Raw genomic sequence first — 24,157 nt, forward strand, 5'->3', positions numbered from 1 at the left:
TTTTTTATATTTTGATTCACTTAGTGAAAGTTTTGGTTATCCTTTGTCGGGCATTCACTGATCGAGTTTAAAAAAGGACAGTCGGAAAATTGTATAACTATAAATTATTTTATTAACAAATAAATAAAAATTTTAAAGTTTAATTGTTTCTAAATTTAGAAATATACCACTTTCAAACATATTAACAAGGAAAGCAGAAGTAGATCCATGATTTAAACCATAAGGGGTGAATTTCTAAAATTTTTAGCATTAATTAATCATGTTATATTTTAATATGTGAATTCATACTTATTATTTTTTTATCACTTTGATGAATTTTTACACTCAAACCTACATTTTGTAACAAAAATACTAAAATTTAGATGAATTCAATATTATAATATTGAATTTATATTTAAAGAAAAGTGTATGGCATAAAACTTGATAGAGAAAATATGTATCTTCTTAGAAAGTGGGGGCCTTGGCTTCTAGGTGACAAAAAGAGTTTTAAAATAAAGTGTGGGTGACACAAGTCTTAATAATTGAGGGGAGATGACAATTACTTTATTAAGGATTAAGAAAGTAAGAAAAGTTTGAAAATAATCCACAAGTTTTTTAATTTACACTTTGATCCATTGTAAAACCTAATATAACTAGAAATGGAGGGAAAAAAGGCACATTTCTCTCTCTTCGTGAATTTTGTTGTTCATTGTTGTTATTGCTTTATTCATCATCTTCTTCTTCATTATCATCATCTTGTTCTTCATTATCATCTGTTTTTGTTCATCATCATCATCTTGTTGTTGTTGAACATTGTTGTTATCACTATTATTGCTACTTGATCAAATTTTTTTAGGTCAAATTTTATTCGTATATCACTTGGGAATTACTTATAGGTGATTTTAGTAAATAAAATTGTAATTTTTAGTTAAATTTCTCATCTGGGTGTATCTGCTACTGCTGTTTTTTCAACAGTAGGTAAAACATGTAATGTGAATCCAATAGATGAGTAATCTGTTACACGGATGTGTAATCTGTTGCAACATATTGACTAATCTGTTGCAACATATTGACTAATCCGTTGTAATACATTGACTAATCTGTTGCAACATATGAGTAATCTGTTGCAACATATATGACTAATCTGTTGCAACAGATTACTCATCTATTGGATTTGTATTATAGTGTTGTCACATGAATCCAACATATGGGTCATCTGTTGCAACAGATTAGTCATATGTTCCAACAGATTACTTACTTGTTACAATAAATGACTCATATATTGGATTCATGTTGCAGGTTCTATCCATTGTAGCAGTAGCAAATATACCAAATAAAAAATTCAACAAAAATTATAATTATACTTACAAAATCACCTATGAAGTAATGTCCAAGTGATATACGAATAAAATTTGACTTAAAAAAATTCTAAAAATTTCAACAAGGGCACAACGAATAAGTGAAATACATGAAAAATTTCATGAAATAGGTAAAGAAGACAAAAATAGTGTATCATACATCAAATGCAAAAGGATCGAGGGGACAAACGTTTGAGTTCTCCTAAAAACATTTAAGTTCTCTAGTATTTTAATTGTTTTCTAATGGATAACCCATCTATTATAACAAATTTTCTATCTGTTTGATAATTTTCAACATATGAATCATCTGTTGCAACATGTTAGTCATTTGTTGATTCAAATTAAGCAATTATTAGTAATAACTAAATTGATTTAGCTAAAATTAAAGACAAGTCTTTAAGACAATGGGACAAGAATTTGAGTTTTCCTAAAAATGTTTGAGTTCCCTAGTATTTTTAATTATTTTTCAACAGATCACCTATTTGTTGCAACAAGTTAGTCATCTGTTGCAATAAATGTTTATAACATGTTAGTCATTTGTTGATTCAAAGTAAGCAATTATTAATAATAATTAAATTGATTTAACTAAAATTGAAGACAAAACCTTAGACAAGGGGAAAAACGCTTGAGTTCTCTTAAAAAATATTTGAGCTTTAGTATTTTAAATTGTTTTTCAACACATATTTTGTCTATTTAGTAATTTCCAACAGTTGAGTCATATGTTGCAACAGATGTCTATATCTGTTTGATAATTTTCAATAGATGAATTAGTTGTTGCAATAAGTGAGTCATTTGTTGCAACAAATGTCTATATTTGTTTAGTCATTTTCAGCAGATGTTTTTATTTGTTTGGTCATTTCCAACAGATTACTCATTTGTTGTAACATGCTAGTCATTTATTGATTCACATTAAGTCATTATTAGTAATAACTAAATTGATTACTAAAATAAAATATGAATTAGTAAGTTCAATTACAGTTTCAATTAATCTCATGGCAATTACACGATCAATTAAGTATGTTCGTCCTAAGTAGAGTGATCAATTGACCAATTTTATTTGAAATGATTCAAACTAAGTCATCATTAGAAATAACTATATTGATTTAACTAAAACTAAAGATGAATTAGTAAGTTCAGTTACGATTTCAATTAATTTCATAGTAATTACATGATCAATTAAGTATTTCGTACTGAGTAGAATGATTAATTGACAAATTTTATGTGAAATAATTCAAATTAAACCATTATTAGAAATAACTACATTGATTTAACTAAAATTAAAGATAAATTAGTTAGTTCAATTACGATTTCAATTAATCTCAGTAATTAAATGATCAATTAAGTGTTTCATCCTTAGTAGAATAATTAATTGGCCAATTTTATTTTAAATGATTCAAATTAAACCATTATTAGTAATAACTATGTTGATTTAACTAAAATTAAACATGAATTAATGAGTTCACTTACAATTTCAATTAATCTCATCATAATTACATGATTAACTAAGTGTATTCGTCCCGAGTAGAGTGATCAATCGATCAATTTTATTTGAAATAATTCAAATTAAGATATTATTAGGAATAATTAAATTGATTTAACTAAAATTAAAGATAAACTTACAATTTCAATTAATCTCATAGTAATTAAATTATCAACTAAGTGTATTCGTCTTGATTAAAGTGATCAATATTGACCAATTTATTTGAAATGAATCAAATTAAGCCATTATTCGTAATAACTAAATTGATATAACTAAAATTAAAGATGATGAGTGGGGGAGTGTGGGTTTTTAGGGTGGGAAGGGCAGTTTGAATGGTCAAATGTGCGAAACGACGTAAACTGACCTTTTTTGTGCCAAATCATTGGGGAAAAGGATAGAGGAGAAAGAATGAGGAGGGGGTGGGGGGTATGAGGAAGGAAGAAGGAGGAGGGGGAGGAGGGGGTGGGAGAAAGAAGGAAGAGTGATGGAGAGTAGGGGGAAGGAAAAAGGAGGATACGAGTAGGGGGAGGAAGTAGGAGGAGGAGGGGTAGAGGGTGGTGGGGGGAAGGAAGAAGGAGGAGGGGGTGGCGGGTTGGGGGAAGGAAGAAGGAGAAAGGGGTAAGAGAGAAAGAAGAAAGATGAGGGGTAGGGGAAAGAAAGAAGGAGGAGGCTAGGGGAAGAAAGAAGGAGGGGGGTAGGGGGAGGATGATGGGGGGTTTGTTTTTGAAAAATGCAGAATGCCCTGTTTATATACCTGAAAGATATTATAAAAGTTTGGGGGTGGTGGGTGCTTTTGGTTCTTCAGTATCGGGTATTATTTTGTGGGCGTCTTTTTTCTGTTATTTCTTTTTGTTTTATGCGTTATTACGACTTTGATTATTGTTCTTTGTCTTGAGCCGGGTCTCTACCGAAAATAACCTCTCTACTTCTCTGGAGGTAGTGGTACGAACTGCGTACATTTCACCCTCACGAGACCCTACTATATGGAAATACACTAGATTTTTTTATTGTTGTTGTCATATTAATTGGTTTATGTTAACTTGACGGACCTCTTAAAAAAATATTAATTAAAGTTATAATTTAGCAAACTATAATTTAACGTAACGATATAAAATATTTAAATTTAAGAATATTAAATAAAAATTTTAAAAAAAGATGATGAGATATTACGAAAACCTCCACAACATATGACTTAACATTGAAATATATTTAAAATAAAAAGTTAGAGCGGATATATAGAAAAATGAGTATGCAACGGTGAGAAAGATGGATGAAGAGGAGGGAGAGGGGGAGGAAGAGAGAGAAGAGGAGGGGTTTGGGGGGGGGAGAAAGAAGAAGGGGGTTGAGGGAAAAAGAAGAAGAGGGGGTTGGGGGGAGAGAAGAAGAAGATAGAGGAGGGTTTGGGGGGAGAGAGAAGAGGGGGGTTGGGTTATACGGGGAGACAGAAAGGGAGAGAGAAGAAGCGAGGGTTTAGTGGGGAGAGAGAAAGGGGGTTGGGGGGAGGAGAGAGAAGAGGGGTTGGGGGGGGTAAGTTGGCTTTGCACCTATATGATTGCCATCTGTCCTTGTCTCATATTTCTGTAGCTTTTCTTGTTCAGTTGGGCTTTCTTTTCCTTCCACCAGCATTTTGGCAAAGTTAGGTCGGTGTCTCTGATTTGCTTTCGAGTGAGAGCGACTACACTTGAACCATTGGAAGTTATTATCTATAAATTAATTTAATTTCATTGGAAGAAATTGATGTTGCAACCTTACATCCAGCCAAGTTATAAGTTTAACTTCTGAGAAGATTAGTAACAATAGATAGACTACCAAGATAGGCATACGGGTCGCCAAAAGCTGTGTATTCTGTGGATTAACTGATGAGCTATTTGATCACCTATTCTTTGACTGCAACTTCGCAAAGAACATGTGGGCACTCTAGAAGCATAGGAAGCTGGAATGTGGAGATAGATTGGCATTGGGAAATTCTTGTAGCTGCATTTGCTATGCTGATATACACGATCTGGAGAGAAAGGAACATGCTCAGATTTCAGAAAGGAACCTGAACTGAACTTTGAAACTCTTAACTGAACTCAATTCCCCATTCACCGATGATAGCAAAACATATAAACTAGAAGTTGCAATGTTGGACCATATGACTATGGTACTTCCGAGAGTGAAATACTCGTCGGAATCACCTAGTAAATCATTCATCATCCCTTCTTCACCATATGCAAATCATCAGGGCTAGGACTTTCCAGCAATCACCATTAGCTTGACACTTTACCTGTCTAGATTACATTGCCTAGTATTATTGGAAAGTCCTAGCCTAATAGGATGATTTGGTTTCCTCCCATTTAAGTTATGGAGATGCATCATTGTTGATCTGATGACATAGTCGCTCATGCGATTCAACTGTGTTTCTAACACTCCACCTTTGCCCGGTCCCACTATGCTTGTCCAAAATACCGTCCCTTAGCCACCCGAATTTTGTTTCAACTCCTCAAAACAAATCCTAATATAGATTAACCATACCGTGATTCGGGAGCATTTTTGTTACAGCTTGATTATTTTTGCAAAGATCAGGAGATGACCATTTGCACAAATCATTGCAATGGCCTTGTTTGCTTGTATAGCTATAAACATTGTTCAATACAATGTCATCACAAGGGAGACGCAAGCTTTGCCACAACGAATATTACTAAACTACTTTGTGTGGAAAATTTTCTGTGTGTCATAGTTATACATCAACCATGGCCCTCCGGTTCTCGTGCTATACAATCATGTTAAAACAGTTAGAATTACTGCTGAAAGGGTGGAGACTATTGAGGTTGGGGCTGCGCTGTTTGGAGACAAAGAAGTCACGTGTTTTAGCAACTGCAAGTGTGGTTAGTGCCGCGGCTTCTCTGTCTTCCCCCTCAAGTCCTTGTTGCTTAGGATTTGTTAGCAGTTTTGTCGACAACAACAACAACATTGGTCCTCGTATCAAGCTAACAGTTTGTTTGCTGTTTTGTTGAGAACATTATCCCGTTATCTTCTTTACTCGTTTGAAACTAGAATTTTACGTCTAGCTTTTCAGGAAGTTAGAGCAAACACATTGGAATGCTACGGAGGATAATTTTCCTGTCCTTGAGAGCCTCTTTATATCACATTGCTTGAGGCTAAAAGAAATCCCAATAGAATTTGCAAAATATTGCTTTGCTTGAGCTGAGCACATCTGCAGATGCAGAAGTCATCTCTGGAGGGGAAATGACAACCATACGTATATATAATACAAACATTAGAAGAGGTATGAACATTTTTAGCAAACTGTGTTTTAAATTTTCTCATGTTTGGTTGGCTTAAATGTTTTAGAATCTGTTTTTCTTATGAACTCATTTCCCTCTTTTCCTTGGGATTTTTGTAGTGGATTGCTTAGACTATAATCTGCGTTTTTTTGTGTGTGTACTTCGACAATCGCTTTATCTTGTTATGACTATTGTTTAGAATGAATTGTTAGGTTGTCTATAGTATTTTGACATGACAAGACATCTTCATTTTCGTTCTCTATACTTTTTTTTAGCTGAGTGTCTATCGGAAACATCCTCTCTACCAGGTATAGGAGTAGACTACATTTACCCCTCCGTCGACCCTACTTTGTGGAATTACACAGAATATGTGACTCTTTGAGAACTTTTGTGTTCTTGGTTAAGATTTTTGTGATATGCATATATATATAGGCTCTTCTAAATGCGCGTTGGATCCTCCAAAATAAGTTTTATTTTTGAAGGATCCGACACAGGTGCAGCAACGTTTTTGGAGAGTCCGAGCAACTTAGATTACATCAATCACCATCAAAATGGTCTTTTGCTCAAATAAGCATGTAGAATGTATAACTTATAGTCTGCAATATATTAATCTACTTATATATATATGGATGGATACAAGCTGGTCTTATTATTGAGTTGATGAATTCTCCTTTCAGGTTTGCGCGTTGCATTTGCAATACTCCGAAAAGCTTTCAGAATTCCTTTGAATGTTACGACTCTAACTAAATCGTGATCATCCTCATCGATGACCCAAATGGAACTCGCACGATGTGCAAGTGCTTGGATCAGCACAGACACCAATGAACTCCCTGGATAACAAGTTATGGCCTCTGACCGTCTTGTTGAAGATCGTCCTGATGATCTGTTTCTGCTCAACCTCGACTCATCAGAAGAAGAAGAACTCGAAGCTGAAGATGATGAAGACGACGCTGGAGATTCTTCATCCATCAGTTCCATCATTAGGCCAAGTTTTTTCTCTTGCAGCGTCGTTCTCACCAATCCAATCAAGTCCTCCGGAGGACCACCACAGTCGATGTATGCCATAAGATCACCGGATGAAAGAGTCGTGATTTCTGCTGCAACATTTTCGTCGCAGTAGGCAAGTTTGGAACCGGAGATTTCCTCTATTAGTCTTCTATCATCATCGACAACTGCCACCGCTGTTTGTTCAGTATGCGCTAGAGTGATCAAATCCAAAGCAGATATTGTGCAGGATCATGGTAACCGACAGTCATGAATTTGCAATCTATGATGTTGAGGGACTCAATCGAAAAGGTAGGCGTAGGGGAGAAGACTCCAATGGAATTGAGAAGGAAGCGTGCAACATCTTCCTGTGTTAGCCAACAGTATCATGTAGAGTTTACAATGAAGGGTTGCAGTTGAGGCAGATGGCAGTACATGTAGTGTGTTATTAGCTGTTCTAATACGCAGCCAAAAGTGCGTATAAAAATGGTTTGTCATGAGGAGTATATGTGCTTTGGTTGAAAGGGTGGCCCATGTAGTTCACAGCTGCTACCTGTAGCATCAACCCCACCCACCATGTATGAAACCGTATTGACAAGGTTTGGGCTCAGTGCATTCGTTTGCTGTAACATCTCGATGCACTCGCCGCCTCCAATACAGATATCGCTTTTGATAACGCTCCAACTACATTTAATTTGAGCCATGCATTTCTATCCCAGAGGCTAGCTTGAAGTAACTTGCCTGTCATCACAGCATGCACCACACTCATCATCTACAAAAAATCTGATACAGTTTTCAGGAGAAATTCCTTCTTATTGTGTAGATAGTTGAAGAGGAGTGTAGGTAATATTCTTGTAATTTGCAATGCTCCATATTCTTGCTTCCTTCGAATTATCAAACCAATCAAGTCGATTATATAACTTAAAAAGCCTTACTTAGACTCAAAATGTTATCACATGAGATTATAAGTTTGTTGATATTGAATTTTTTTTTTTTTTATCAATATGAATTGTGATGGAATAGTTAGGACGATCCTTCTATTATTAATCGAAGATTTTGAATTTTAACCCTACAAACAGGGGAAAAAAAATTACTACCCTATAAATGGCATTGTCCAAATTAATAAACCTTGTGCTTAGGATAAAATGAGCTCATCTCCTAAAACCTAATATATATATTTTTTTTTGATCAACAAGAAGTGCATTAATAAGGAATTATAAATACAAATGTTCAGAGCCTAGTCTGGCTCAAGTACAAAAACAGTTGGGCTGTTCCCAGAGTAAGTTTTTGGTAACAAAACATCCCTACGATAACAAGTGCCAATCTTATCCGCCCAAACTTCACGGACCGCTACCCTATTTTGTTCCCTGTAGCTGTGTCGAACTGGCGGTGCACCCATCATACCAATCAGGGATCTGCAAGAATCCAGAATTGGGTTATAGAGTAAGTGACCTTGCTGTAATATCAAGATAATTTGTTGGGAGTCCGTAGTAATTTCAATAGGTAACCAGCGTCTTTCATGAGCTAATGTGAGTGAGGTCTCTAAAAAGAGCCAAGAGTTCCATATGGGTGTTGGTAGAATAATGGGAACTTTGATAAAAACCCGCTATCCAGTTCCCATTTGAGTCGCCAATGACACCACCGATCCCTCCTTTCCCAGGATTACTCTTACAAGCTCCATCAGTGTTGAGCTTGTAATGAGATTGGGGAGGAGGGGTCCAACAAACTGAAATAGAAAGCTGAGTGGCTTGAGATTTATGATTGGATAAGTGGTAGTACTCGACTGCCTCTGTATAGGCCCTGCATGTGATTAAAGAGGTTATTATTTCTATTCTTCCAAATATGCCAAAGGCAATATGGCAGGAGGGTAGACCAAGGTATGAGATTATCAAAGGTGTTGTGCTGGAGATAATTCAAAGTAGTAGACCAGTTATTAGGAGAAAAAAGGTGTGTATTGATGGTGAGGTTACCTTTATAGGTGATGACAAGGTCATTCCATAAGGAGAAGGCACGATCGCAATGGAAGAAAATGTGAGGAATGTCCTCATAAGGGTGGTTACAAGAAGGACAAGTAGTGTTGGTATCAATTCCCCTATTAGATAGAGTTGTTTTTGTGTGAAAGCTATGATGTTGCATTAACCAAAGAGAGAACTGAATTTTTGGAGGTATTTTGGAGTCCCAAATCCATTTCCAGTAGTTCGTGGTGGAGGTAATAATCGAATTCCTTCTAGTGAGGAAGGAGTAAGCACTCTTGGAAGAGAAGGTCCCTTTCCCATTAAGAGTCCACAAGGGTGAGTCCATCCTGTTGTTCTACAGAACACAGAGAATAAAAAAAATATATTCTTGTTGTTTATTCATCCACATCTAAGAATATAAATAGACAAAAATACTCCTATCCTATTTCTAACTAGAAAACTAATAAAATCTTATTCTACCTTCCACTAGGATAGTAATAAATCCTATTTTATGTCAACTTAAATAACTGAATTTCAAAAATAAAATTACTAAACTAAAAAGAAAAATAACAGCAAATAACTCAATACTTCAACACTCCTCCTTGAGATGTTTGCTGGTAACTCCAAGTTGTTCACGAAGAGTTTCAAATCTGAATTTGGGAAGAGCTTTGGTAAATATATCGGCGAGTTGATCCTCCTTGATGTTAGCAATTTCATTAACATCTCAATACATTTCTTCACAAGGTTCTTTCACAAGGTTCTTCCTAATCGCCTTGAGAATCTCGTTCTGTTATAGCATCTTACGAGATATGTAGAGAGGTAAATCATCAGAGTCCACAACATCCTTCACAAATCCAAGGTACTCGGGCATAAGCTCCTCACAGTTATCCATAATGAACAACCTCCTAACATATAACTTGATGTTGTTCATCTTTTTTCGAGCTTCAGATGCTAACATAGCATCTTGCTTCAAGAAAACTATAATCTCCTCATCTTCAGAACCCTTGGCAAAAGTTGCAACAAAATTTTTTGTACTGTGGAGGTATTCAGCCCTTGAATATTTAGTCCAGAATTCTATTCCTGACATATTTCCAAGAACAAAATTTAAATATGCTTGGCAGACAGCTGGTTTCTCAACAAAAATCTGATGAATAACCTCTGAAAAGCATTCAATCCCATTTCCACAACAAATTGCAAATATTTTGTCCTTCAAAGTTGCACAAGCTAAGCTACCCCATTTCTCTTTCAAACAAGGGCACATAGTCCATTCATCATTAGCTGGGTTGTACGATTCAACTGTGTCATACCACAAGCTTCCAGTTCTACCACCAAATACATAAATTTCTCCACTCAGCTTTCCAACCGAGGCATATGCACAGACTGAATTCATTGGTTTAAGTGAATTTAACACATTAAATGAAGGTAAATACAAGTCCAATGCTGATAACCATGATACACCATCATATCCTCCAGTTAGGAAAATCATCTCATGCTTCAGGTGTCCATCATCAGTATGGTCAATCATTATTTCATTAGCACGTGTACAAACAGTATTTGAGGACTCCAGCATCATACATCTATATTTTAATTGTTTAATGTCTTGTTCAGCATGAGCCACCTTCTGCTCCAAATAATTCATCTTATGATTTTTCTCTTCTATAAAAGTTTTCAGTTCTTCCAAATGCCCCAGTTGGTTTTCCTTAAGGAAGAGAGTTATCTTTGGTCCTCTTCTCAATTACTCAATATTTACATTCCTCGTAACAGTGAATGAACCACCTGTTTGTGATTTTCAGATATACTGTTTGTCATCGTTGTGCTTGATGGTCAAAATAACCCGCTCACATTGACTACTTCGATAAATTTGCTCAAATTTTGAGTTCCAACTCAAAGGAAAATTTCTTTTTATCATTTCAACCGTAATCACTTCCTGACCACTAGAATCAGAAACAACACATTTTTTATCTTTGAACAACAACATATAATCTCGTTCTAGCATTTGACCAATACTCAATAGATTTTGGTCAAGATCGGGTACTAATAAAACATCTTGAATAAATTTAGTACCTTTGGGAGCTTCAATTGCCACAGTTCCTTTACCAACAATCTTCAACGTGGTTTCATCGGCCAACTTGATACTACCTTTGGCAGATTCTAACTTCGTAAAATATTCTCGTTTCCTGGCCATGTGTCGAGTGCAACCACTATCCAGAAACCATGATTTTTCATCATTCAATGTTGTTGCCATTGCCGTAAACACAAACTCCTCCTGTTTTTCAACTTCCGAAACGTTGGTTTTTTGAGTTTGTTGGTTGTTCTCCTTCTTTACTCTGCAAAACCTTTCAATATATCCCAGCTTATTGCACTATATACACTGGAGAGATGGTTTCTTTCCCTTAAACCAACAATCATCCTCCTTATGATTGGTTTTTCTACAATACTTGCATGGAGGAAAGTTTTCTTTCTTCTTGACTCCATTGCGAGAATCGCCTTGATTATTTCTACTAGAATTAGTAAAAGTTTCTGGAATTTTACCTTCCTCTAGCATCTGCATCTTCCCTTTGAACTTGGCTTGAAGAGCGTTTCAGTAGCTTCTTCTAGCCTCAAGGATCTTCTTTGCTCTTGAGCTTGAAGAGCATGTACAAGTTTCAAAGGTGACAGTTTTGTGAGATCCTTCGAATCTTCGAGTGAAGAGATCTTGGCTTTAAATCTTTCCGGCAAACTCAGAAGAACCTTTTCCACAATTCTTGAATCTATAAGCTCTTCTCCCATAAGTCTGATTTGGTTTACAACCTTCATCAACTTGTTGGAGAATTCTTCAATAGTTTTTGAATCATTCATTCTGAGAATTTCAAACTATCTTCTCAAATTTATCACTTTTATTTGTCTAATCTTGTCACTTTCGTGAAATTCTTCTTTCAACTTGTGCCAAGCCTCCTTTGTAGTCTCACTCGCCATAACTCTAGCGAAAATTACTTTCGAAAGTGCTGATTGTATGCAAGAGAGAGCTTAAAAGTTTTTTGCAGCCTCTTCTCTGTGATTCTTAATTTGTGCCATTGTTGGATTATCTGGCAAAGGATTTACCTCTACTCCAACCTCTACCACTTGCCACGGATCATATGCTCGCAAGTATGTTCTCATCTTGATAGCCCAAATTGGAAAATTATCACCAAAAAAAATTGGGGGTGAAGGAATTGAAAAATTGTTGGAAGCCATAACAATATTGACTTTATGCAGTGTTATTTTTGCGGGTCTTCTCTCTCACAGATCCCACAAGAAATTGGCTCTGATAACAATTATTGTTCTACAGAACACAGAGAAGAAGAAATCGTTTGAGGATAAAAAAAAATATTCTTCTTGTTTATTCATCCACATCTAATAATATAAATAGACAAAAATACTCCTATTCTATTTCTAACTAGGAAACTAATAAAATCATATTCTACCTTCCACTAAGATACGAATAAATCCAATTTTATGTCAACTTAAATAACTGAATTTCAAAAATAAAATTACTAAACTAAAAAAAAAAAAAAAAAACAAATAACTCAATACTTCAAACACATCCCAATTCTCAAGATTGGCATGAACGTGTGAAGGATGGAATGCTTAATGTCCGAAGGAACCTCAAAGGGAAGGGCTTCAACTTGTGAAGGGTAACGGGAAAGGGTTTAGGGAGGGGCCTTGGATAAGCGGACCTAATTAGATGGCCTGAACAAACAACAATTAGATGGTTAATTAAATTTGCTACTTAATTAGCTTTGTATTTATAACATTTATTCACTCTAGAATTAACGTCTAGTTTATATATATTTTATCATAATTTTAAATGCCCACAATAAACCATCAGATTATCTATATTCTAATTTTATCATCCACAATTTCCTCACGAATATATTATTTTATTCAAATAGTATATTATTTAAAAACTGTATAGTGTATTTTAATTTGCTATTATTTCATATTAATTGGTTCATGTTGACTTGACAAACCTCTTAAAAATATATTAATTGAAGTTATACTTTAGAAAACTATTCTTGTTTACAATGTTCTTGTTATTTTGAATTTACTAGTACTACCTAATGTAGTTATTTAATAGGAAAAATAACATAAATATACGCGTTAACTTATTGTATTCACACAAATCCCCACTCTTACATATTATTACAAAATCTCAATAAATTATGTATCTAGATAGATCCAAAATAAAAAAAATATATCAGAAGCTAATTATGCATCTTCATTGAATGTACTATATATCTCGACAGATTCAAAATCGAAAAAGATATGTCGAAAGCTAATTATGTATCTTCATTGAATGAAATATGTATCTCGACAAACCCAAATCGGAAAAATGTGTATCTTTGTTGAATTTACTATGTATCTCGACACACCCAAATCGAAAAAATGTATCGAAAGCTAATTGTGTGTCTTCATTGGATGTATCTCGACAGATTCAAAATCGAAAAGGATGTGTCGGCAGCTAATTCTGTATCTTCGTTGGATGTATCTCGACAGATCAAAAATAAAAAAATATATATATCTTTATTGGATGTATTGGAAGCTACTTATATATTTCGACAGACCTAAAAGCGAAATTTTCAATAATTATGCAAAATATCAAGATTTTCTTTAATTAAACTCTAAATTATTAAGATTTATATTGTTTGCTCTATTTAATTTAATATTAAGAATAGCATGAAAAGAAAATATACTTAAAATTTTCTTGATAAAATAAAAAACTTATTTTTAGGGTAAAGTAATTAATTACTTTGAACAAAAAGTATAAAAAAAAAGTGAACAAAACAAAAAGAAAAAAAAAATACCAAAACGCAGCGTTTAGTTTTTCTCTCTTCTATATATAGTAGTACTAACCGTTACTAATTTCAATTTCTGTTTTTCAAATAGTAAATTTGACTCTGTCTTGGTGATCGATCGATTCACAATGGGTTCTTCTGGGTAATCAAGAATTGATTCTTTTTTATATAATAATAATTTGATTTTATTTTAGAAATATGATCTGTTGTGAGAAACAATGAAATTGACTACTTTATTATCACCTTATATATGCAATTTCATTGAAGTTGATTACTTATTTTATCACCTTAGAATTGCAATGTCATTGAAGTTGATTACTTATTTCTATTTTTACTAATGTTATTTGCTAAAAGCATTGTATGTCAAAAGGTGTTTGGTAATCTTAGGATGAGTATTTGAGAGCGTGTATTTTCTAATTCTTTAATTTACAAGTTTTTGGGTTGTTATTTACACTTGTTTTCATTAGTTCTTGTCCCTTTTATTTACTGGTGTGTTCAGTGTCCTCCCTTCGGTGTATAACTGAACTCGATTGTACTCGACAAGGCCCATATAATATGTAGAAATCAACTATTCTTTTAGGATGATGATATATATGGAGCCATTGTGTTAATTGTTAATTTTTACATTTGTCTGTTTGATGGAAAGTCAAGTTATTGCCTTTTTTGTTGTTCTTTCTCATTAATTTTTGTATCATACTATTTACGAAAGGGATTTGTTTATCTTCAAATTTGAGTAATTCCATGTGTACATTTTATAGTGGTATGAAACAAATTCCAAAGGCCAACAGATTTTCTGTAAAAGTTGGCTGCCAAAGACCGGCATACGAATTAAAGGTGCTTTGTGTTTCAGTCACAGATACGGTGATACTTGCACTTTCTTCTTTGAAGGTTTGCTCTTATCTCTTTATCGACAGAGCCTATCGATTTCTGGTTTATTATTATTATTATTATTGTGTACCCGTTTATATTCTTTTGTATGATATGATATATTCAGGTATTGCAAAGCATATAGCGGCTGCTGGCTACGCCGTCTATGCTATTGATCATTCCGGTTTTGGTCTCTCTGATGGTTTGCATGGATTTATCCTGAATTTGATGGTTTAGTTGACAATCTCAACGAAAAGTATCTGAAGATTAAAGGTAAGTTGCAGTGCGTTTTTGCTTTGTCTTAATTTCGTTACGCGCCTTGTTTACCTCTATATTGTCTTTTTCAAACTGCCTTGTTATGTGTTTCTTGAGCCGAGGGTCTTTCGGAACAGCCTTTCTATCTCCATGAGGTAGGGGTAAGGTCCGCATATACTCGACCCTCCCCAGACCCCACCTGTGGGAATACACTAGGTATGTTGTAGTGTGCTGAGAACATTCGGACAATGCGGAAAGCAAAATCCATTAAACCTCAATCGATGTTCATTCACATCTTTTCTAATTTCTGTTAGAGCATGCTTCTCCTCTTGTGACAATTTAATGATTTCTTTTGTGATGGACCAAGTAGGCCAGAAGTTAGAGGGCTTCCCCACTTTATATTCGGACAGGTGCAATTGCTCTGAAAGCTCTTCTTAAGGAACCACGTGAATGGGATGGAATTGTCCTTGTTGCACCAATGTGCAAAGTAATATTATCTTTAGCTAGACTAGCTTACTTCTGATATTATCGTAGTTTCCAATTTCTAGTTTCTCACTTTCTTGAGCATGTCTATGTGAGAGATAATGTTATCTTTATTTCTGCAGTGTCATTAAGATAGTCCTTCAATTCTGCAAAGGAGAATTCTCTGCATCATTCCATCCTTGTTAAAACCAACTCTTTTAAACGTGAGTTTACACATTTCATTGTGTCTGATCTACGATTTGTGTAAATCTCATTTTCGTAGTAATAGCATCCGTTTTATAATTTCATTGTGGGGGCAGAAATGGCATCCAGATACGTAAAAAGATCAGGATACCGCTATCTCAAAGTTTCAGAAATTAAAAATGTGGCATGCCAATGTTAGTTCATTTTCAAAGCTGCAATCATTTGTTTGGTTCTTAACTGGCTATTTTTTGTCTTTTTACAAATCAAAATTGATTAGTATGGAGTTTTCAATATTTAGTTCATATCTGAATTTTCTTGCAGTTTGTTTGTTTAGTAACATCATATGCCTTCTACAAGTAACATGCTTGATTGAGTAACTTGAGATTCAAATACTTATTTCCATCTAGATTCAGGCAAGCTTTGAAAATTAAGGCCAGTAACCCACAGAGGAAATGGTTATAGAGAGCCAATATAGATGTGTGCTGCTTAGTAGCCATGTTGAGCAAAAAATAGCATGTAAGTGAAGAGTGAATCTGGTACAGGGACAAAGTAGGCAGTGAAGAGTGAGTCTTGAAAGTTGTACGGTAGTAGACTGAGTACCAATATCATGGGAATAAGAAGGTAACAAAGTGATCTCATCGCAAGAGCTTATCTTTGTTAAACATTCTGGGCTTTGAGAATATCGTTGTACAGTATAAGCTTCAAATAGTAGGTCTGCTTATGCGCTTATCTCAGCTATCTTTTTCATGAAAGATGAATGATTGTGTATTTCTTCTTTGTTTAACTTTTTTTTGCCTGTCGAGGTTTGTTATAAATGAATGTCCAAGCATTGTTGTAAGTATTTGTCTAAATTCTGTTTTATCCTACGTTAACGAATGTTCCTGTGATAATGTTCCCTTGATCATATCTGTGTCTCTTAATTTGTAGTAAAACTGAGATTTCACGATTCACAGCTTCATGGCTTACAAAAATATTTGCTATCCTGGGTATTTTTGCTTAGTAGTTGGTTATGAAAGAACAACAATACGTCATACAAATAATTAAGGTATATCTCTCAAAATGTGTGAGACCGTAGTACTAATTTTAAGGATATATGAAGATCCTGTTGAACATTAAATAGACAAAATGCATATTGTGTTGCTCTGTCATGGAGGATTTCCTAGCTGTTATGTGCTTTCAGTACCAATTTTTGGCTTTAACTGTGCTTTAATTTAACAGTACATCAACCTTACTTTCAAGATGGCTAAATCTGGATGTATATCGTTGTCAGCAATCATCAGGTTTGTCAATAACTGTGAGTACTCTTTCCTATATGGTCTATTATTTTCCTAGCTCTAGTAGGGTGATATATGGGTTGGGTATAGGTTGGGGGGGCGGCCGCGGGCGGGTACAGGACTCAGGCGTGGTCTCGAGCCTGGGCTGGGGGGAGGGAGCAGGTCCAAGGTCTCGGGCGTTGTCCCGGGCTTGGGCCGGGAGGGCGGGTCCAGGACTCAGGCGTGGTCCCGAGCCTGGGCCGGGGGGAGGGAGCGGGTCCAAGGGCTCCGGCGTTGTCCCGGGCTTGGGCGGGGAGGGCGGGTCCAGGACTCAGGCATGGTCCCGAGCCTGGGCCGGGGGGAGGGAGCGAGTCCAAAGGCTCGAGCGTTGTCCCGGGCTTGGGCCGGGGAGGGTTCCAGGGCTCGGGAGTGGTCCTGGGTTCTGGATCGGGGGGGCTCGGCCGCGGTCCAGGGCCTGGGCCGATGGGGGTTCAGGGCTCGGCCGCGGTCCCGGGCCTGGGCCGAGGGGGTCCAGGGCTCGGGTGCGGTCCCAGTCCTAGGCCTGGGCCGGGGGGGTCCAGGGCTCGGGCGCGGTCCCGGTCCTGGGCCTGGGCCGGGGGGGTTCAGGGCTCGGGCGCGGTCCCGGTCCTAGGCCGAGAGGGGTCCAGGGCTCGGGCGTGGTCCCGATCCTGGGCCGAGGGGGGTCCAGGGCTCGGGGGAGCGGGGGCGAGGGTAGGGGGCGAGGGTAGGGGTGTAGGGGTAGGGGGGGAGAAGGAGAGGGCGGGGGAGATTTATTGCTGTTTTTGCTCTGTATCTTGATATTTGCTGTCATTTCTTTTTCAGAATAACTTCACTGTTTCGGAAGTCTGCGTAAGTCTTACACTTAGATGATGTTCTTTGTATCCCTTCACCACTCTGCCCACAACTGTCCCATGCATTAGCAATGACGTTTATAGATGGAGATGATGAAGATCTAACTGCTTTATTTTTTGGTAAGTTGGCTTTGCACCTATATGATTGCCATCTGTCTTTGTCTCATATTTCTGCAGCTTTTCTTGTTTGGGGCAGTTGGCTTTCTTTCCCTTCCATCAGCATTTTGGCAAAGTTAGGTCGGTGTTAGTTTAGTTTTGCTGGTCCTGCATCTCTGATTTGCTTTCGAGAAAGAGCGATGTGCATTTTTGTTAGTTTTGCTGGTCCTGCTTCTCTGATTTGCTTTCGAGAAAGAGCGATGTGCATGTTTATTTAGTTTTTACTGATGGAAAAACTCGTGGTCATGCTTTGGTGGAACAGGAAGCTGCAGCATTGGCAGCAACACAAAATCTGCAGTCGTGTTGTAACACAATTTAAGGTTTGAATTTTTTTTCCGAGTATACTTGAACCGTTGGAAGAAATTGATCTTGCAACCTTACATCCAGCTAAGTCATAAGTTTAACTTCTGAGAAGGTTAGTAACAATAGATAGACTACCAAGATAGGCATACGGGTCGCCAAAACCTGTGTATTCTGTGGATTAACTGATGAGTTATTTGCTATGCTGATAGACACGATCTTGCGAGCAAGGAACACCCTCAGATTTCAGAAAGGAGGATGTAGCTGTATAAGTTTTTTTCAAGTTGTATGTATTTGATTTTAGTTTTATAGGAGCAAGTCACAAGTCTTATGTCCTATTTCATACTCTTAACTGAACTCAATTCCCGATTCACCGATGACAGAAAAACATATAAAGTAGAAGTTGCAATGTTATATCATATGACTATGGTACTTCCAAGAGTGCAATACTCGTCGGAATCACCTAGTAAGTCATTCATCATCCCTTCTTCACCATTTGCAAATCATCAGGGCTAGGAATTTCCAGCAATCACCATAAGCTTGACACTTTACCTGTCTAGATTACATTGCCTAGTATTATTGGAAAGTCCTAGCCCTAATAGGATAATTTGGTTTCCTCCCATTTACGTTATGGAGACGCATCAATGTTGATCTGATGACATAGTCGCTCATGCGATTCAAGTGTGTTTCTAAAGTTTGGAATACTCTGATAAAACACTCCACCTTTGCCCGGTCCCACTATGCTCGTCCTAAAGACCGTCCCTCAGCCACCTGAATTTTGTTTCAACTCCTCAAAACAAATCCTAATATAGATGAATCATACCGTGATTCCGAAGGATTTTCATTCCAAACTGCATTGTGTGGAAAATTTTCTGTGTTATAGTTATATCAACCATGGCCCTCCGGTTCTCATGCTATACAATCATGTTAAAATACTGCTGAAAGGGTGGAGACTATTGAGGTTTGGGCTGCGCTGTTTGGAGCAGAAATTATTAATGACAAGACAAAGAAATCACATGTATTAGCAACAGCAAGTGTGGGTAGTGCCACGGCTTCTCGGTCTTCCTCCTTAAGTCCTTGTTGCTTAAGATTTGTTAGCAGTTTTGTCGACAACAACAACAACATTGATCCTCGTGTCAAGCTAACATTTGTTAGCTGTTTTTGACTAGATCATTATCCCGTTAACTTTGCTGAGCTGAGCACATCTGCAGAGTAGATCCAACAAGAGCAAGAAGCTATATCTCTGGAGGGGAAATGACAACCATACGTGTATATAATACTAACATTAGAAGAGGTATGAACATTTTTAGCAAAATGCATTTTTAATTTTCTCATGTTTGGTTGGCTTTAGATGTTTTAGAATCTGCTTTTCTTATGAACTCATTTCCCTCTTTTTCTTCGGATTTTTGTAGTGGATTGTTTAGACTATAATCTGTTTTTTTTGGTGTACTTCGACCATTGCTTTATCTTGTTATGACTATTGTTTAGAATGAATTGTTAGGTTGTCTATAGTATTTTGACATGACATGACATCTTCATTTTCGTTGTTTCGTTCTCTATGCTTTTTTTTAGCTGAGTGTCTATCGGAAACATCCTCTCTACCAGGTATAGGAGTAAGGTCGTACACTTTAACCCTCCATAGACCCTACTTTGTGGAATTACATTGGATATATATAATTGTTTGGTAGGTGAATTGCAAGGTGAAGGTTCATTTCATAGTTTAAGTGCTTGTTTTTGGATTCGGTTTTAGCTTTCTATAGTTATAATTGTCAATCAATCTCTTTACTTGTGTCTATCTTTTATCGTCTCTTTATGGTTCTTGGATTAGCGTTTCTTTCTCATATTGTGCAATATATCTTATTATTGAGTTGATGAATTCTCCATTTCAGGTTTGTGCGTTGCATTTGCAGTACTCCAAAAAACTTTCAGAATTCCTTTAAATGTTACGACTCCAACTAAATTGTGATCATCCTCATCGATGACCCAAATGGAACTCGCACGATGTGCAAGTGCTTGAGAATCAGAACAGCCGCCAATGAACTCCCTGGATAACAAGTTATGGCCTCTGACCGTCTTGCTGAAGATCGTCCTGATGATCCGTTTCTGCTCAACCTCGACTCATCATCAGATGAACAACACGAAGCTGAAGATGATGTAGACGGCACTGGAGATTCTTCATCCATGAGTTCCATCATTAGGCCAAGTTTTTTCTCTTGCAGCCTCGTTCTCACCAATCCAATCAAGTCCTCTGGAGGACCACCACAGTTGATGTATGCCATAAGATCACCGCATGAAAGAGTCATGATTTCTGCTGCAACATCTTCGTCGCAGTAGGCAAGTTTGGAACCGGAGATTTCCTCTATTAGTCTTCTATCATCATCGACAACTGCCACCGATGTTTGTTCAGTATGCGCTAGAGTGATCAAATCCAAAGCAGATATTGCAGGATCATGGTAACCGACAGTCATGAATTTGCGATCTATGATGTTGAGGGATTCAATCGAAAAGGTACGCGTAGGAGAGAAGACTCCAACGGAATTGAGAAGGAAGCGCGCCACATCTTCCTGTGTTAGCCAACAGTATGATTTCGGAGAGGATGATTTCTGTACCAGGTTTTCCTCGGATTTCGTGCTTGTGTAGTTGTGAATTGGTATAACTAGGTTCTGAAAGCCTTCAAGCATGTAATCTATTGCTTCCAGCAAGCTGAACAAAGAACAAAAAGTAATTTCAGAACACTAGTAATAACAACAAACAACAATTACATCAGTCTACTACTGTTGGAGTCCCACATCGGTGGGTTAGAGGGTCCTTGGTCTCCTTATATGGTCTTGGGCAATCCTTTCCTCATGAGTTAGCTTTTGAGGTTGAGTTAGACCTAAGGTCCATTTCTTTATTATGGTATCAAAGCCAAATCCACCCAGTTTATTGTTTTCAATGTTGGGTCCCCCGTCTTATATTGTCCATGCTCCAGATGTCCAACCCTGGGCGTGCGGGGGGTGTTGGAGTCCCACATCGGTGTGTTAAAGTCCAATCCTCCCCTTATGAGCTAGCTTTTGAGGTTGAGTTAGGCTCATCTCTTTGAATACCCTATATCAGTACTACTCTACTCGCACCCATTAAGTTTCATTATTAAATAACGTTCCGCAAAACTTGGTAGAGGCACCCAAAGGTGTGGCCTCGTGTTTAATGAAGTAGGTGAGAACCACAAGGTGGACAAAGTTGCCTGGTACTTGTGATCTAAGTTGCTCGGACTCTCCAAAAATGTTGCCGCACCCGTGTCGGATCATCATGCACCCGTCGATATTTTTGAAGAGTCCGAGAAACAAGCTTGTGATGGTGGGAGGTAACAGGGTAATTGAGAAGCATACAAGCTGAGATAGACCTCCGACTGATTCCTACACTGAACTACATGTATTCGATCAACTAAACCGTATTACCAATTAGTTTAGTATTGTTTAATAGAAAATATGTCCCTTAACCTATCGATCAAATAAAGAACGAGGCTAGATAAACCCAAGGGTGTGGTTTATCGATCAGTGAAATGGGTAAACACCATGAAAAAATAAGACTTAAATAATAACTGAAACAAAAAATGTCAACTTATATCTTCCATCTGCCTAAACCTTCAGGCAATCTGCAAAACTGACCCGAACACCACCACTTGAAGAAAAAAAAAATAGGCTACAAAGGCTAGCCTCAATAGGCTTGTTTGCCTGTCAATGTGTCAAAGGATGTTCATCTAAAGTACATACTAAACCAGACAACCATAGTGTCGATGCTACGACAGATGGAAAGAAATTACCATAGTTTTCTAAAGGTCCATATATATACTAATCAATAACTATAGTGTCTACACTAGCTTGTGCGCACCTTAACTAATTTCACGTGATACCTCCCACCATCAACACATATGAGGTAACTCTGTCCACCAATGCTACGACAGATGGAAAGAAATTACCAGTGCTTTCTAAAGGTCGATATATATACTAACCGATAACCATAGTGTCTAGGCTAGCTTGCGTGCACCTTAACTAATTCCACATGATACCTTTCACCTCCCACCAACAACACATATGAGGTAACTCTGTCCACCAAAGCCATGACAGATGAAAAGAAATCACCATAGTCTTTTCTGAAGGTCCATATATATAATAATCGATAACCATAGTGTCTAGGCTACCTTGTGCTCACCTACCACCTCTCACCAACAACACGTATGAGGTAACCCTGTCCACAAATTCTACGGCAAATGGAAAGAAATCACCGTAGTGCTTTTTAAAGGTCCATATATATACTAATCGATAACCATACTGTCTAGACTAGCTTGCGCGCACCTCAACTAATTCCACATAGTACCTATCACCTCCCACCAACAACACATATGAGGTAATTCTATGCAACAATGCTAACTCTGTCGACCAATACAACAACAGATGGAAAGAAATCACTATAATCTTTTCTAAAGGTTCATAGATATATTAATCGATAACCATACTGTCTATACTAGTAATTAGCAAAATTAAAAAGAAAAAAGTAAAAAGGTCCTACCGGGAGTCGAACCCAGGTCGCTGGATTCAAAGTCCAGAGTGCTAACCACTACACCATAGAACCAACATGCTATTATTTTTAGAGATAATACATAAATATGATCCTAAACTTGACACCAAATTATAACTTTGACCTTAAACTTTGATAATGCACAAATAGGACCTTTAACTATTTAAAACCTGAACAAATATGACCTCCGATTTTACAACCTCCATGCGTGAGTTTCACTCGCGCCTATGTAGAAAGGTAATCCAATCACACGGTGTCATGTCGTTAAAAGGACTGACTTGGAGGGAGGTCATATTTGTGCAGTTTTTAATAGTTAAAGATCATATTTGTGTACTGTCAAAGTTTTATTTTTTGTGTTAAAACGGCGTCATTATTATTATTATTATTATTATTATTATTATTATTATTATTATTATTATTTATTTATTTATTTATTTAGGGATCGAACTCACGCAGTAGGCTGAAGGAAGCGCCCAAAAAGAGCAAATAACACCACTGGGCTATCTAAGTGTTTTGTTTCATGTGGTTAAACATTAATATACGTACATAAATATAGATTTTACGTATGCCTCATGATTACCTTGGGAAAGGTAGAGAGGTTGTTTTAGGAAGACCCTCGGCTCTAGTGTAGTACGTCATTTAGTGCATCAGATAAGAAAATTAATTACGGAATAAGGTTTGAAAGTAACTTTATCCTATATTTAGTATGAGGTATTAACTAATATCAGGATTATTTTACTCCCATTATTTGTACGTCATTTAGTACAACAATAACAACATGCTCGATAAAATTCCACAAGTGAGATTTGGGAAGGATAAAGGGCACGTAGATTTCACCACTATCTCGAAAGATAGAGAGTTTATTTCTTGAAGATCCGGCGCATGTTATTGAATTTTTTTTATAATTTGTAGCTAAATAAAATTAGCATAAAATTTATATTGTTTAACTACGAAATATTGTCCGTTGTTAATTCCTTAATTTCTAATAGTGGTTGCTACATGTATAACTTACTAGTATGACATAATTAAGACGTTTTATGAACAATAGAAGTTATAATTTGCTACTATACAAGTGTATATTCGTTGAAGTTGAATAAACTATGATTATCAACTAATAATATCGTAAAAGACTAATATTAAATTTTAAAATATCAAACTATACTGAATTAATTTATCATATAATAATATAATATTTTTAAGAGAAAATGCATTACCCCCGAACTTGTCTGTCCAACTTACTTTATCACTTAAAATTAATTTTCATTTATTTACCTTACCCTCTTAACATCTTTAAAGTAATTAAATACCACCTTAAAAATACAACATCACTCTCACCACGGAGAGTGTGTATTACACTTGCGCCATATTATCTCCACATCAATGCCACATCGAAAT

General features: G+C 36.6%; 1 non-coding gene and 2 pseudogenes across 1 annotated transcript; all 3 read right to left on the reverse strand.

The window, feature by feature from the left end:
- Nucleotides 1–6,698: 6,698 nt before the first annotated feature.
- Nucleotides 6,699–7,771, reverse strand: LOC107869199 (annotated as a pseudogene).
- Nucleotides 7,772–20,065: 12,294 nt separating this feature from the next.
- On the reverse strand, nt 20,066–22,306 carry LOC107869200 (annotated as a pseudogene).
- Nucleotides 22,307–22,744: 438 nt separating this feature from the next.
- TRNAQ-UUG lies at nt 22,745–22,816 on the reverse strand. Its single transcript has one exon. It is a non-coding gene; the product is annotated as a tRNA-Gln (tRNA).
- Nucleotides 22,817–24,157: the final 1,341 nt, after the last annotated feature.

Source organism: Capsicum annuum, chromosome 4 (assembly GCF_002878395.1).
Source record: "Capsicum annuum cultivar UCD-10X-F1 chromosome 4, UCD10Xv1.1, whole genome shotgun sequence".
Classification (NCBI taxonomy): Eukaryota; Viridiplantae; Streptophyta; class Magnoliopsida; order Solanales; family Solanaceae; genus Capsicum; species Capsicum annuum.